The 15,549-nt window shown below is 41.9% G+C and overlaps 1 long non-coding RNA gene across 2 annotated transcripts; it reads left to right on the top strand.

Moving 5' to 3' along the window:
• Window positions 1-726: 726 nt before the first annotated feature.
• On the top strand, window positions 727-1,915 carry LOC125516125. Of its 2 annotated transcripts, XR_007287240.1 has the most exons (4): window positions 727-1,176; window positions 1,276-1,386; window positions 1,532-1,600; window positions 1,687-1,915. It is a non-coding gene; the product is annotated as an uncharacterized LOC125516125 (long non-coding RNA). The 2 variants fall into 2 exon arrangements; XR_007287239.1 differs by having other exon boundaries at window positions 727-1,386.
• The last annotated feature ends 13,634 nt before the right edge of the window (window positions 1,916-15,549 follow it).

A 15,549-nucleotide genomic window follows, 5' to 3' on the forward strand; every position in this document is an offset into this window, starting at 1 on the left:
GACTCATGATTCTCCTGTGTTTAACACCAAGCCATCATGTTTTAGTGCCCGCAAATACCTTGGTCCACCATGCTAATAAAATCCCCCCACGATCTGTATGCCCCAACCGCGGCACGCCCATTATCTCGCTGCCGACCACGCCGACGCACGCACCCCCTCCCCTTTCCGTCGCCTGCCCCCGCCTCCCCCCACACGCCCCTACCCTACGCTGCCGCCCCTCATCCTCGACGGCGAGAGGCACGCGGGAGCTGCTGCCACCGATAGGGACATGGACCTATGCGGGCCAACCGCCGGCGGAGAGCTCCGCGACGCCACACCATGGGCTCAAGCGTACGAGGCCGGCCACGCCTGAGCCCGCGGTGAGCTCTCCGCCGGCCGCACCACCTCGCCTCGCCTCTCCCCGACGCCACCGTCCAGCCACCGAGTCAAGGCGTCTACTATGTATCCTTGGCTGCTATCTCGCCTGCGAGCTTCCTCCATCTGAAGGTGAGGAATATCGATTACTCCTCTGAATTCATTGTTTCTTGTTGTTAAATTGCCCCTTTTCCTTGTTTGGTCATGGTACTTTCCTGCTTGTGATAATTCGACAGTGTTTTTGGCGAGGATATGAGATCCCTCCTTCTCCTTCCAATCTGTCAAATTGATTTTCTGTAGCTTTTGTTGATCTTCTATTTGTTCCAACTAAATTTGTCATTCCATTTCCTAATCCAATTCCTTTGCAGGAACCTGATCCTGATGATGACCAGAGAAGGATGTATGTGAGAGGTACCGGTGTTAGCTCATAAGTATATCAGAAGATAAGCATCCATTGTATAATTATTCAGTTATACTGTTAATCCATGCCTCAACAATTGACTAGATAAAACGAGAGGATGAACATTGGACTTTCCTCATGATTGGGTTCCTGGGAGGAGCATTAGGCAATCGACCAACCCACCTGTCATCATGACAAAAGCTAAAAAGTGAATGTTGTTAAATTGGTTAAAATCAAACCACTGAGGTTTGCATCAAATGTTGTTAAATTGGTTTCGTCAACCATCCAACCTGTACCCAAAGGATGTCATTTTTTTAGGTTAGTTGACTAACCCCTCTTTTTATAATGGTCCAGAAAATTAAGAGGAAAGAGGGAAAAATGTATCACATAAGAAGAGATACTTTTAGAAGCAGCTGAAACAAGTATCATTTGTTTCTCTTTCTAACTTTACACAGAGGATTTTTTGTGAAGAAATGATTTAAATGTGCCAGTGTTGATTAAATATTTGTTATTATCTTTAGCTATATTTTGAGAGATCATGAACATGAGAAGGAAGTGAAGAAAATGTTTATTGTTCAGAAAGATGTTTTTGGGGATTCTACTATTATATTCTTCTCGATTCTTGAGAAATGGTAACTTCTCCATACCTAAATAGTGAATTTAGCAGCTATTCTCTTTGTACTTATCAGCCAGTGAATTACGGGAATCGCATCTTGAATTTACTAATGGGGCATCATTTTGTTCCTGCCGTCTACATTGATGTTTTCTCTGCTAAAGTGACAACCAACTTTCCAAGTTCAAGTCAGATGACACGAAGAGGGGGAGAAGTTTATGATGGTTCTTCATGTATGTGCCATTTAGGTTATATTTGAAAATACTTTCCAATGTTGTTTTGAATGTAGTGAACTACCGATTAACTATTTCATTAGCAGATGAATACTTATGATTGCCATTTTTGTGGATTTGGATACTTACCATTGCCTTTTGTTGAGGATTTTGTAATCCTATTCGTCAACATAATGGGTTAGTTGTCTACCTGAGATAGGTTTTGCTAAATATTTGCGCATGTTTGCTGACAGTATGGTCACCACATATATGACATTAAGGTAACAGAAGTAGTGCCCTTCTATTTCTACTCTTACTCACACTATCCTATTGCATTGGAACTAATTTACCATTGAATATTTGGTGTATGCTATGTAAAATAGGAAGCATGGTAGCCACGTACTCTTGTTTCTATTCTAAAATCCTACCATAAAGAAGCTCTCTTTTAAGGAATAGATCACGTGGATCAACTTGTGTGTCTAGAGGTGCCCCCTGCCTCCGTATATAAAGGAGTAGAGGGGGGAGGCTGGCCGGCCAAGGAGGAGGGCGTAGGAGAGTCCTACTCCCTCTAGGAGTAGGATTCCCCCCCCCCCAATCCTAGTCGGAATAGGATTCGCGGAGGGGGAAAAGAGGAGGAGGGGCCGGCCACCTCTCCTAGTCCTAATAGGACTAGGGGAAGGGGGAGGCGCACAGCCCATCTAGGGCAGCCTCTTCTCTTTTCCACCAAGGCCCACTATGGCCCATATAGCTCCCGGGGGATTCCGGTAACCCTCCCGGTATTCCGGTAAAATCCCGATTTCACCCGGAACACATCCGATATCCAAACATAGGCTTCCAATATATCAATCTTTACGTCTCGACCATTTCGAGACTCCTCGTCATGTCCCGTGATCACATCCGGGACTCCAAACAACCTTCGGTACATCAAAATGCATAAACTCATAATATAACTGTCATCGTAACCTTAAGCGTGCGGACCCTACGGGTTCGAGAACAATGTAGACATGACCGAGACACGTCTCCGGTCAATAACCAATAGCGGGACCTGGATGCCCATATTGGCTCCTACATATTCTACGAAGATCTTTATCGGTCAGACCGCATAACAACATACGTTGTTCCCTTTGTCATCGGTATGTTACTTGCCCGAGATTCGATCGTCGGTATCTCAATACCTAGTTCAATCTCGTTACCGGCAAGTCTCTTTACTCATTCCGTAATACATCATCTCACAACTAAATCATTAGTTGCAATGCTTGCAAGGCCTAAGTGATGTGCATTACCGAGAGGGCCCAGAGATACCTCTCCGACAATCGGAGTGACAAATCCTAATCTCGAAATACGCCAACCCAACATCTACCTTCGGAGACACCTGTAATGCTCCTTTATAATCACCCAGTTACGTTGTGACGTTTGGTAGCACCCAAAGTGTTCCTCCGGCAAACGGGAGTTGCATAATCTCATAGTCATAGGAACATGTATAAGTCATGAAGAAAGCAATAGCAACATACTAAACGATCGGGTGCTAAGCTAATAGAATGGGTCACGTCAATCAGATCATTCAACTAATGATGTGACCTCGTTAATCAAATAACAACTCTTTGTTCATGGTTAGGAAACATAACCATCTTTGATTAATGAGCTAGTCTAGTAGAGGCATACTAGTGACACTCTGTTTGTCTATGTATTCAAACATGTATTATGTTTCCGGTTAATACAATTCTAGCATGAATAATAAACCTTTATCATGATATAAGGAAATAAATAATAACTTTATTATTGCCTCTAGGGCATATTTCCTTCAGTCTCCCACTTGCACTAGAGTCAATAATCTAGATTACACTGTAATGATCCTAACACCCGTGGAGTCTTGGTGTTGATCATGTTTTGCTCGTGGAAGAGGCTTAGTCCACGGGTCTACAACATTCAGATCCGTATGTATCTTGCAAATCTCTATGTCTCCCACCTGGACTAGATCCCGGATGGAGTTGAAGCGTCTCTTGATGTGTTTGGTCCTTTTGTGAAATCTGGATTCCTTTGCCAAGGCAATTGCACCAGTATTGTCACAAAAGATTTTCATTGGACCCGATGCACTAGGTATGACACCTAGATCGGATATGAACTCCTTCATCCAGACTCCTTCGTTCGCTGCTTCCGAAGCAGCTATATACTCCGCTTCACATGTAGATCCCGCTACGACGCTTTGTTTAGAACTGCACCAACTGACAGCTCCACCGTTTAATGTAAACACGTATCCGATTTGCGATTTAGAATCGTCCAGATCAGTGTCAAAGCTTGCATCAACGTAGCCTCTTACGGTGAGCTCTTTGTCACCTCCATATATGAGAAACATATCCTTAGTCCTTTTCAGGTATTTCAGGATGTTCTTGACCGCTGTCCAGTGATCCACTCCTGGATTACTTTGGTACCTCCCTGCTAAACTTATAGCAAGGCACACATCAGGTCTGGTACACAGCATTGCATACATGATAGAGCCTATGGCTGAAGCATAGGGAACATCTTTCATTTTCTCTCTATCTTCTGCAGTGGTCGGGCTTTGAGTCTTACTCAATCTCACACCTTGTAACACAGGCAAGAACCCTTTCTTTGCTTGATCCATTTTGAACTTCTTCAAAATCTTGTCAAGGTATGTGCTTTGTGAAAGCCCAATTAAGCGTCTTGATCTATCTCTATAGATCTTTATGGCTAATATGTAAGCAGCTTCACCGAGGTCTTTCATTGAAAAACTTTTATTCAAGTATCCCTTTATGCTATCCAGAAATTCTATATCATTTCCAATCAGTAATATGTCATCCACATATAATATTAGAAATGCTACAGAGCTCCCACTCACTTTCTTGTAAATACAGGCTTCTCCGAAAGTCTGTATAAAACCAAATGCTTTGATCACACTATCAAAGCGTTTATTCCAACTCCGAGAGGCTTGCACCAGTCCATAAATGGATCGCTGGAGCTTACACACTTTGTTAGCTCCCTTTGGATCGACAAAACCTTCCGGTTGCATCATATACAACTCTTCTTCCAGAAATCCATTCAGGAATGCAGTTTTGACATCCATCTGCCAAATTTCATAATCATAAAATGCGGCAATTGCTAACATGATTCGGACAGACTTAAGCATCGCTACGGGTGAGAAAGTCTCATCGTAGTCAATCCCTTGAACTTGTCGAAAACCTTTTGCGACAAGTCGAGCTTTGTAGACAGTAACATTACCATCAGCGTCGGTCTTCTTCTTAAAGATCCATTTATTCTCAATTGCTTGCCGATCATCGGGCAAGTCAACCAAAGTCCATACTTTGTTCTCATACATGGATCCCATCTCAGATTTCATGGCTTCAAGCCACTTTGCGGAATCTGGGCTCACCATCGCTTCTTCATAGTTCGTAGGTTCATCATGATCCAGTATCATGACCTCCAGAATAGGATTACCGTACCACTCTGGTGTGGATCTCACTCTGGTTGATCTACGAGGTTCAGTAGTATCTTGATCTAAAGTTTCATGATCATCATCATTAGCTTCCTCATTTATTGGTGTAGGTGTCACAGAAACAGTTTTCTGTGAAGTACTACTTTCCAATAAAGGAGTGGGTACAGTTACCTCGTCAAGTTCTACTTTCCTCCCACTCACTTCTTTCGAGAGAAACTCCTTCTCTAGAAAGTTTCCGAATTTAGCAACAAATATCTTGCCTTCGGATCTGTGATAGAAGGTGTATCCAATAGTTTCCTTTGGATATCCTATGAAGACACATTTCTCCGATTTGGGTTCGAGCTTATCAGGTTGAAGTTTTTTCACATAAGCATCGCAGCCCCAAACTTTAAGAAACGACAACTTTGGTTTCTTGCCAAACCATAGTTCATAAGGCGTCGTCTCAACGGATTTTGATGGTGCCCTATTTAACGTGAATGTGGCCGTCTCTAGAGCGTATCCCCAAAACGATAGCGGTAAATCAGTAAGAGACATCATAGATCGCACCATATCTAGTAAAGTACGATTACGACGTTCGGACGCACCATTACGCTGTGGTGTTCCGGGTGGCGTGAGTTGCGAAACTATTCCACAATTTTTCAAATGTACACCAAACTCGTAACTCAAATATTCTCCTCCACTATCAGATCGTAGAAATTTTATTTTCTTGTTACGATGATTTTCAACTTCACTCTGAAATTCTTTGAACTTTTCAAATGTTTCAGACTTGTGTTTCATTAAGTAGATATACCCATATCTGCTTAAGTCATCTGTGAAGGTGAGAAAATAACGATATCCGCCACGAGCCTCAATATTCATCGGTCCACATACATCGGTATGTATGATTTCCAACAAATCTGTTGCTCTCTCCATAGTACCGGAGAACGGTGTTTTAGTCATCTTGCCCATGAGGCACGGTTCGCAAGTACCAAGTGATTCATAATCAAGTGGTTCCAAAAGTCCATCAGTATGGAGTTTCTTCATGCGCTTTACACCGATATGACCTAAACGACAGTGCCACAAATAAGTTGCACTTTCATTATCAACTCTGCATCTTTTGGCTTCAACATTATGAATATGTGTGTCACTACTATCGAGATTCATCAAAAATAGACCACTCTTCAAGGGTGCATGACCATAAAAGATATTACTCATATAAATAGAACAACCATTATTCTCTGATTTAAATGAATAACCGTCTCGCATTAAACAAGATCCAGATATAATGTTCATGCTCAACGCTGGCACCAAATAACAATTATTTATGTCTAATATTAATCCCGAAGGTAGATGTAGAGGTAGCGTGCCGACCGCGATCACATCGACTTTGGAACCGTTTCCCACGCGCATCGTCACCTCGTCCTTAGCCAATCTTCGCTTAATCCGTAGCCCCTGTTTCGAGTTGCAAATATTAGCAACAGAACCAGTATCAAATACCCAGGTGCTACTGCGAGCATTAGTAAGGTACACATCAATAACATGTATATCACATATACCTTTGTTCACCTTGCCATCCTTCTTATCCGCCAAATACTTGAGGCAGTTCCGCTTCCAGTGACCAGTCTGCTTGCAGTAGAAGCACTCAGTTTCAGGCTTAGGTCCAGACTTGGGTTTCTTCTCTTGAGCAGCAACTTGCTTGCTGTTCTTCTTGAAGTTCCCCTTCTTCTTCCCTTTGCCCTTTTTCTTGAAACTAGTGGTTTTGTTAACCATCAACACTTGATGCTCCTTCTTGATTTCTACGTCCGCAGCTTTCAGCATTGCGAAGAGCTCGGGAATAGTCTTGTTCATCCCTTGCATATTATAGTTCATCACGAAGCTTTTGTAGCTTGGTGGCAGTGATTGGAGAATTCTGTCAATGACGCAATCATCCGGAAGAGTAACTCCCAATTGAATCAAGTGATTATTATACCCAGACATTTTGAGTATATGCTCACTGACAGAACTGTTCTCCTCCATCTTACAGCTATAGAACTTATTGGAGACTTCATATCTCTCAATCCAGGCATTTGCTTGAAATATTAACTTCAACTCCTGGAACATCTCATATGCTCCATGACGTTCAAAACGTCATTGAAGTCCCGATTCTAAGCCGTAAAGCATGGCACACTGAACTATCGAGTAGTCATCAGCTTTGCTCTGCCAGACGTTCATAACTTCTGGTGTTGCTCTAGCAGCAGGCCTGGCACCTAGCGGTGCTTCCAGGACGTAATTCTTCTGTGCAGCAATGAGGATAATCCTCAAGTTACGGACCCAGTCCGTGTAATTGCTACCATCATCTTTCAACTTTGCTTTCTCAAGGAACGCATTAAAATTTAACGGAACAACAGCACGAGCCATCTATCTACAATCAACATAAACAAGCAAGATACTATCAGGTACTAAGTTCATGATAAGTTTAAGTTCAGTTAATCAAATTTACTTAAGAACTCCCACTTAGATAGACATCCCTCTAATCCTCTAAGTGATCACGTGATCCAAATCAACTAAACCATAACCGATCATCACGTGAGATGGAGTAGTTTTCAATGGTGAACATCGTTATGTTGATCATATCTACTATATGATTCACGCTCAACCTTTCGGTCTCCGTGTTCCGAGGCCATATCTGTATATGCTTGGCTCATCAAGTATAACCTGAGTATTCCGCGTGTGCAACTGTTTTGCACCCGTTGTATTTGAACGTAGAGCCTATCACACCCGATCATCACATGGTGTCTCAGCACGAAGAACTTTTGCAACGGTGCATACTCAGGGAGAACACTTCTTGATAATTTAGTGAGAGATCATCTTATAATGCTACCGTCAATCAAAGCAAGATAAGATGCATAAAAGGATAAGCATCACATGCAATCAATATAAGTGATATGATATGGCCATCATCATCTTGTGCTTGTGATCTCCATCTCCGAAGCACCGTCATGAACACCATCGTCACCGGTGCTACACCTTGATCTCCATCGTAGCATCGTTGTCGTCTCGCCAATCTTATGCTTCCACGACTATCACTACCGCTTAGTAATAAAGTAAAGCATTACATCGCGATTGCATTGCATACAATAAAGCGACAACCATATGGCTCCTGCCAGTTGTCGATAACTCGGTTACAAAACATGATCATCTCATACAATAAAATTTAGCATCATGCCTTGACCATATCACATCACAACATGCCCTGCAAAAACAAGTTAGACGTCCTCTACTTTGTTGTTGCAAGTTTTACGTGGCTGCTACGGGCTTAAGCAAGAACTCATCTCACCTACGCATCAAAACCACAACGATAGTTTATCAAATAGACTCCGTTTTAACTTTCTCAAGGACCGGGCATAGCCACACTTGGTTCAACTAAAGTTGGAGAGACAGTCGCCCGCAAGCCATCTATGTGCAAAGCACGTCGAGGGAACCGGTCTCGCGTAAGCGTACGCGTAAGGTTGGTCCAGGTCATCTCGTCCAACAATACCGCCGAACCAAAGTGTGACATGCTGGTAGGCAGTATGACTTGTATCGCCCACAACTCACTTGTGTTCTACTCGTGCAAATAACATCAAACCATAAAACCTAGGCTCGGATGCCACTGTTGGGGAACGTAGTAATTTCAAAAAATTTCCTACGCACAAGCAAGATCATGGTGATGCATAGCAACGAGGGGAGAGTATGATCTACGTACCCTTTTAGATCGCAACGGAAGCGTTGACACAACGTTGACTCGTGAGCTCCGTTAGCGAAACAAAACAAAGGACCACTTCAAGATACTGTAATGAACTCATTCTTTATTTATATTGGTGTTAAACCTACTGTATTCCAACTTCTCTATGGATTATAAACTATTTTACTAACCATAGATTCATCAAAATAAGCAAACAACACACGAAAAACATGTCAAAAACAGAACAGTCTGTAGTAATCTGTAGCTAGCGCAAGATCTGGAACCCCAGAAATTCTAAAATAAATTTCTAGACGTGAGGAATTTATCTATTAATCATCTTCAAAAAGATTTAACTAAATATCACTCTTCAAATAAAAATGACAGCAGTTCTCGTGAGCGCTAAAGTTTCTGTTTTTTACAGCAAGTTCAACAAGACTTTCCCCAAGTCTTCCCAACGGTTCTACTTGGCACAAACACTAATTAAACAAAAAAACACAACCAAAACAGAGGCTAAATATTTTATTTATTACTAAGCAGGAGCAAAAGCCAAGGAATAAAAATAAAATTGGGTTGCCTGTTGGGGAACGTAGTAATTTCAAAAAATTTCCTACGCACAAGCAAGATCATGGTGATGCATAGCAACGAGGGGAGAGTATGATCTACGTACCCTTTTAGATCGCAACGGAAGCGTTGACACAACGTTGAGGAAGTAGTCGTACGTCTTCTTCCCGATCCGACCGATCCAAGCACCGTTACTCCGGCACCTCCGAGTTCTTAGCACACGTTCAGCTTGATGACGATCCTCGGGCTCCGATCCAGCAAAGCGTCGAGGATGAGTTCCGACAGCACGACGGCGTGGTGACGATCTTGATGTACTACCGACGCAGGGCTTCGCCTAAGCACTGCAACAATATGACCGAGGTAGAATATGGTGGCAGGGGGCACCGTACACGGCTAAGGAACGATCTCAATGATCAATTGTGTGTCAAGAGGTGCCCCCTGCCCCCGTATATAAAGGAGCAAAGGGGGAGGGGTGCGGCAGCCATAGGAGGAGTCATACTCCCGCCGGGAGTAGGACTCCCCTCCAATCCTATTCCAAATAGGACTCCCCAAGTGGGGAAAGAGAGAGGGGTTGGCCGGCCACCTTCCCTAGTCCTAATAAGACTAGGGGAAGGGGGGAGGCGCGCAGCCCATGGGGCAGCCCTTTCACCTTTCCACCAAGGCCCATGTTGGCCCATTTGGCTCCCGGGGGGTTCCGGTAACCCTCCCGGTATTCCGGTAAAATCCCGATTTCACCCGGAACACTTCCGATGTCCAAACATAGGCTTCCAATATATCAATCTTTACGTCTCGACTATTTCGAGACTCCTCGTCATGTCCGTGATCACATCCGGGACTCCGAACAACCTTCGGTACATCAAAATGCATAAACTCATAATAACTGTCATCGTAACGTTAAGTGCGCGGACCCTACGGTTCGAGAACAATGTAGACATGACCGAGACACGTCTCCGGTTAATAACCAATAGCGGGACCTGGATGCCCATATTGGCTCCTACATATTCTACGAAGATCTTTATCGGTCAGACCGCATAACAACATACGTTGTTCCCTTTGTCATCGGTATGTTACTTGCCCGAGATTCGATCGTCAGTATCCAATACTTAGTTCAATCTCGTTACCGGCAAGTCTCTTTACTCGTTCCGTAATACATCATCCTGCAACTAACTCATTAGTTGCCATGCTTGCAAGGCTTAAGTGATGTGCATTACCGAGAGGGCCCAGAGATACCTCTCCGACGATCGGAGTGACAAATCCTAATCTCGAAATACGCCAACCCAACATCTACCATTGGAGACACCTGTAGTACTCCTTTATAATCACCCAGTTACGTTGTGACGTTTGGTAGTACCCAAAGTGTTCCTCCGGTAAACGGGAGTTGCATAATCTCATAGTCATAGGAACATGTATAAGTCATGGATAAAGCAATAGCAACATACTAAACGATCGGGTGCTAAGCTAATAGAATGGGTCACGTCAATCAGATCATTCAACTAATGATGTGACCTCGTTAATCAAATAACAACTCTTTGTTCATGGTTAGGAAACATAACCATCTTTGATTAACGAGCTAGTCTAGTAGAGGCATACTAGTGACACTCTGTTTGTCTATGTATTCACACATGTATTATGTTTCCGGTTAATACAATTCTAGCATGAATAATAAACCTTTATCATGATATAAGGAAATAAATAATAACTTTATTATTGCCTCTAGGGCATATTTCCTTCATTGCCTCCCAACAAGCGCTATCGTTTAACGCCCCTAGCTAGGCATAACAAGCAAGGATAGATCTAGGTATTGCCATCTTTGTAGGCAATCCATAAGTGGCTCTCATGATAGATTAATATGGTAATTTTATTTTCTTTTTAGGAAAGTGTTCCATGCCCTTTTCTAATGGAAATTTAAATCTAATATTCCCTTCCTTCATATCAATAATTGCACCAACCGTTCTAAGGAAAGGTCTACCAAGAATAATAGGGCAAGAGAATTGCAATCTATATCAAGAACGATAAAATCTATGGGCACATAATTCCTATTTACAAAAATAAGAACATCATTAATTATTCCCATAGGTTTCTTAATAGTGGAATCCGCAAGATGCAAGTTTAGAGAGCAATCATCAAAATCACGGAAATCTAGTAAATCACACAAAGTTTGGGAATAGTATCACTAGCACCCAAATCACACAAAGCATAAAACTCAAAAATTTTAATTTTAATATTTATTTGGTTCCCACTCATCATAAAGTTTTCTAGGGATAGAAACTTCCAATTCATGAGTTTTTCTTCATAAGATTGCATCAAGGCATCAACGATATGTTTAGTAAACGCTTTATTTTGACTATATGCGTGAGGAGATTTTAGCACGGATTGCAACAAGGAAATACAATCAATCAAAGAGCAATTTTCATAGTTAAATTCCTTGAAATCCGTAATAGTGGGTTTAGCAACATCTAGGGTTTTAATTTCTTCAATCCCACTTTTATCAAATTTAGCATCAAGATCAACAAATTCTGAATTCTTAGGACGCCTTCTAGGTAAAGGTGGATCATATTCAGTCCCATCATTATCATTCATATTGCAAAACAAAGATTTAATAGGGGACACATCAATAACTTTTAGATCTTCATCATTATTTTCATAGGAACTAGAAGAACACGCTTTTATAAAGGCATCTTTCTTAGCACGCATCCTAGCGGTTCTTTCTTTGCACTCGTCAATGGAAATTCTCATGGCTTTGAGAGACTCATTGATATCATGCTTAGGTGGAATAGATCTAAGTTTCAAAGAATCAACATCAAGAGCAATTCTATCAACGTTCCTAGCCAAATCATCAATCTTAAGCAATTTTTCTTCAATCATAGCATTAAAATTCTTTTGCGAAGAAATAAATTCTTTAATATTAGATTCAAAATCAGAGGGCATCTTATTATAATTTCCATAAGAATTGTTGTTAGGAATTCCCATAATTATTAGAAGGATTACTAGGATATGGCCTAGGATTAAAATTCCCTCTATAAGCGTTGTTACCAAAATTATTCCTACCAACAAAATTCACATCCATAGATTCATTTTTATTCTCAATCAAAGTATACAAAGGAATATCATTAGGATCAGAAGAAACACTCTTAGTAGCAAATAATTTCATAAGTTCATCCATATTTTCACTCAAAACATTGATTTCTTCTATCGCATGCGCTTTTTTATTAGAAGATCTTTTAGTATGCCATTGAGAATAATTAACCATAATATTATCTAGAAGTTTAGTTGCATCTCCTAAAGTGATTTCATAAAAGTGCCTCCTGCGGCCGAATCTAAAAGATTTCTAGAAGCAAAATTCAAGCCGACATAAAAAAATTTGCATGATCATCCACAAAATCAAACCATGAGTAGGGAAATTACGTATCATTAATTTCATTCTCTCCCAAGCTTGTGCAACATGTTCATGATCAAGTTGCTTAAAATTCATAATACCGTTTCTAAGAGAGATGATCTTAGCGGGAGGCGAATACTTAGAGATAATAGCATCTTTGCACTTGTTCCATGAATCAATACTATTCTTAGGCAAAGACGAAAACCAAGCTTTAGCACGATCTCTAAGCGAAAAAGGAAATAGCTTCAATTTAATGACATCATTATCGACATCTTTTTTCTTTTGCATATCACATAAATCAATGAAGCTATTCAGATGAGTAGCGGCATCTTCACTAGGAAGGCCGGAGAATTGATCTTTCATAACAAGATGCAACAAAGCAGTATTAATTTCACAAGATTCGGCATCGGTAAGAGGAGCAATCGGAGTGCTAAGGAAATCATTATTATTGGTATTGGTGAAGTCACACAATTTGGTATTATCTTGAGCCATCGCGACAAACAAGCAATCTAACACACGCGCAAAAAAAAGGCAAGCGGGCAAAAGGAGGCAAATAGAGAGGAAGGATAGAGAGAGAGAGGGTGAATAAAACAGCAAGGGTGAATTCGGGGGAGAGGAAAACGAGAGGAAACTGGCAAATAGTGTAATGCGAGAGAGATAGGGATTGTGATGGGTACTTGGTATGTTGACTTTTTGCGTAGACTCCCCGGCAACGGCGCCAGAAATGGCTCGTTGTCGGGAGTCAAATCTTGACTTGCGCGAACCTCCCCGGCAACGGCGCCAGAAATCCTTCTTGCTACGTCTTGGCTTGCGTTGGTTTTCCCCGAAGAGGAAGGGATGATGCAACAGAGTAGCGTAAGTATTTCCCTGAGTTTTTGAGAACCAAGGTATCAATCCAGTGGGAGGCCACACTCAAGTCCCTCGTACCTGCACAAAGCGATAGCTACTCGCAACCAACGCGATTAGGGGTTGTCAATCCCTTCACGGTCACTTACGAGAGTGAGATCTAATAGATATAATATTTTTGGTATTTTGGTATAAAGATGCAAAGTAAAAAGTAAAGGCAAAGTAAAAAAAGCAAGGCAAGATTAAAGTGATGGAGATTTATATGATGAGAATAGACCCGGGGGCCATAGGTTTCACTAGTGGCTTCTCTCAAGAGCATAAGTATTCTACGGTGGGTGAACAAATTGCTGTTGAGCAATTGACAGAATTGAGCATAGTTATGAGAATATCTAGGCATGATCATGTATATAGGCATCACGTCCGTGACAAGTAGACCGAAATGATTCTGCATCTACTACTATTACTCCACTCATCGACCGCTATCCGGCATGCATCTAGAGTATTAAGTTAAAAACAGTGTAACACCTTCAGCAAGATGACATGATGTAGAGAGATAAATTCATGCAATATGAAATAAACCCCATCTTGTTATCCTCGATGGCAACGATGCAATACGTGCCTTGCTGCCCCTTCTGTCACTGGGAAAGGACATCGCAAGATCGAACCCAAAGCTAAGCACTTCTCCCATGGAAAGAACTACCAATCTAGTTGACCAAACCAAACGGATAATTCGAAGAGACTTGCAAAGATAACCAATCATACATAAAAGAATTCAGAGAAGATTCAAATATTATTCATAGATAGACTTGATCATAAACCCACAATTCATCGGTCACAACAAACACACCGCAAAAAGAAGATTACATCGAATAGATCTCCACAAGAGAGGGGGGAACTTTGTATTGAGATTCAAAGAGAGATAAGAAGCCATCTAGCTGCTAACTATGGACCCGAAGGTCTAAGGTAAACTACTCACACTTCATCGGAGGGGCTAGGATGATGTAGAAGCCCTCCGTGATGACGGCCCTCTTCCGGCGGAGCTCCGGAACCGGCCCCAAGATGGGATCTCATGGATACAGAAAGTTGCGGCGGTGGAATTAGGTTTTTGGCTCCTGTTCTGATCGTTTGGGGGTACGTAGGTATATATAGGAGGAAGGAGTACGCTGGAGGAGCACCGAGGGGCCCACGAGGCAGGGGGCACGCCCCCCACCCTTGTGACTGCCTCTTTTGTTCCTTGGAGCAGGGTCCAAGTTTCCTGGATCACGTTCGGTGAGAAAATCATGTTCCCGAAGGTTTTATTCCGTTTGGACTCTGTTTGATATTCCGTTTCTTTGAAACACTGAAATAGGCAAAAAAACAGCAATTCTGGGCTGGGCCTCCGGTTAATAGGTTAGTCCCAAAAATAATATAAAAGTGGAAAATAAAGCCCAATATAGTCCAAAGCAGTAGATAATATAGCATGGAGCAATCAAAAATTATAGATACGTTGGAGACATATCAGTTGCCTTTGAGAGTTAGACTGATATTAACAGTACCGCACCTTCACTTGAAGAGAGCTGGTATCCGAAGCCTTTCTAGTCGTACCAGCAATACTAGCACATATATTCCAGCAAGTTCCACTTTGCTGATTTTACTCTGATGCTTAAGGTTTTTCGTTATATCTACACTATGATCTGTGTAGCTGCTTTGTGTCGCACTAGGAGCAGTCCACTCTTGAAGCTAAACACTGCAATGACTTACAAAATTGGCACCAAGGCATTGAGTGCCATTCTGGATGCAATGAAACTCATACGCTCCCCACCTGTTGATTCTTGTTTAGAATATGATCCTAATGACTATTCTAACCTCGAGGAGTTAAAGGTAGATGGCATGTCCTGTTCACCCATCAAGGTGCCTTTTCTAATTTGGCAATGTTTTATTGATTGTGGGTATCTTGGATATGTTGTCTTGCATTTCTTCTACTTTGTTGCACCGCCATCTGTGTGGCGACCCCGACTCATAAGTCGTGATCACCGAATGCACGTGTACAGTGATCCCAGAGATCAATGCTCACTGAA

Source organism: Triticum urartu, chromosome 6, assembly GCF_003073215.2.
Source record: "Triticum urartu cultivar G1812 chromosome 6, Tu2.1, whole genome shotgun sequence".
Taxonomy (NCBI): domain Eukaryota; kingdom Viridiplantae; phylum Streptophyta; class Magnoliopsida; order Poales; family Poaceae; genus Triticum; species Triticum urartu.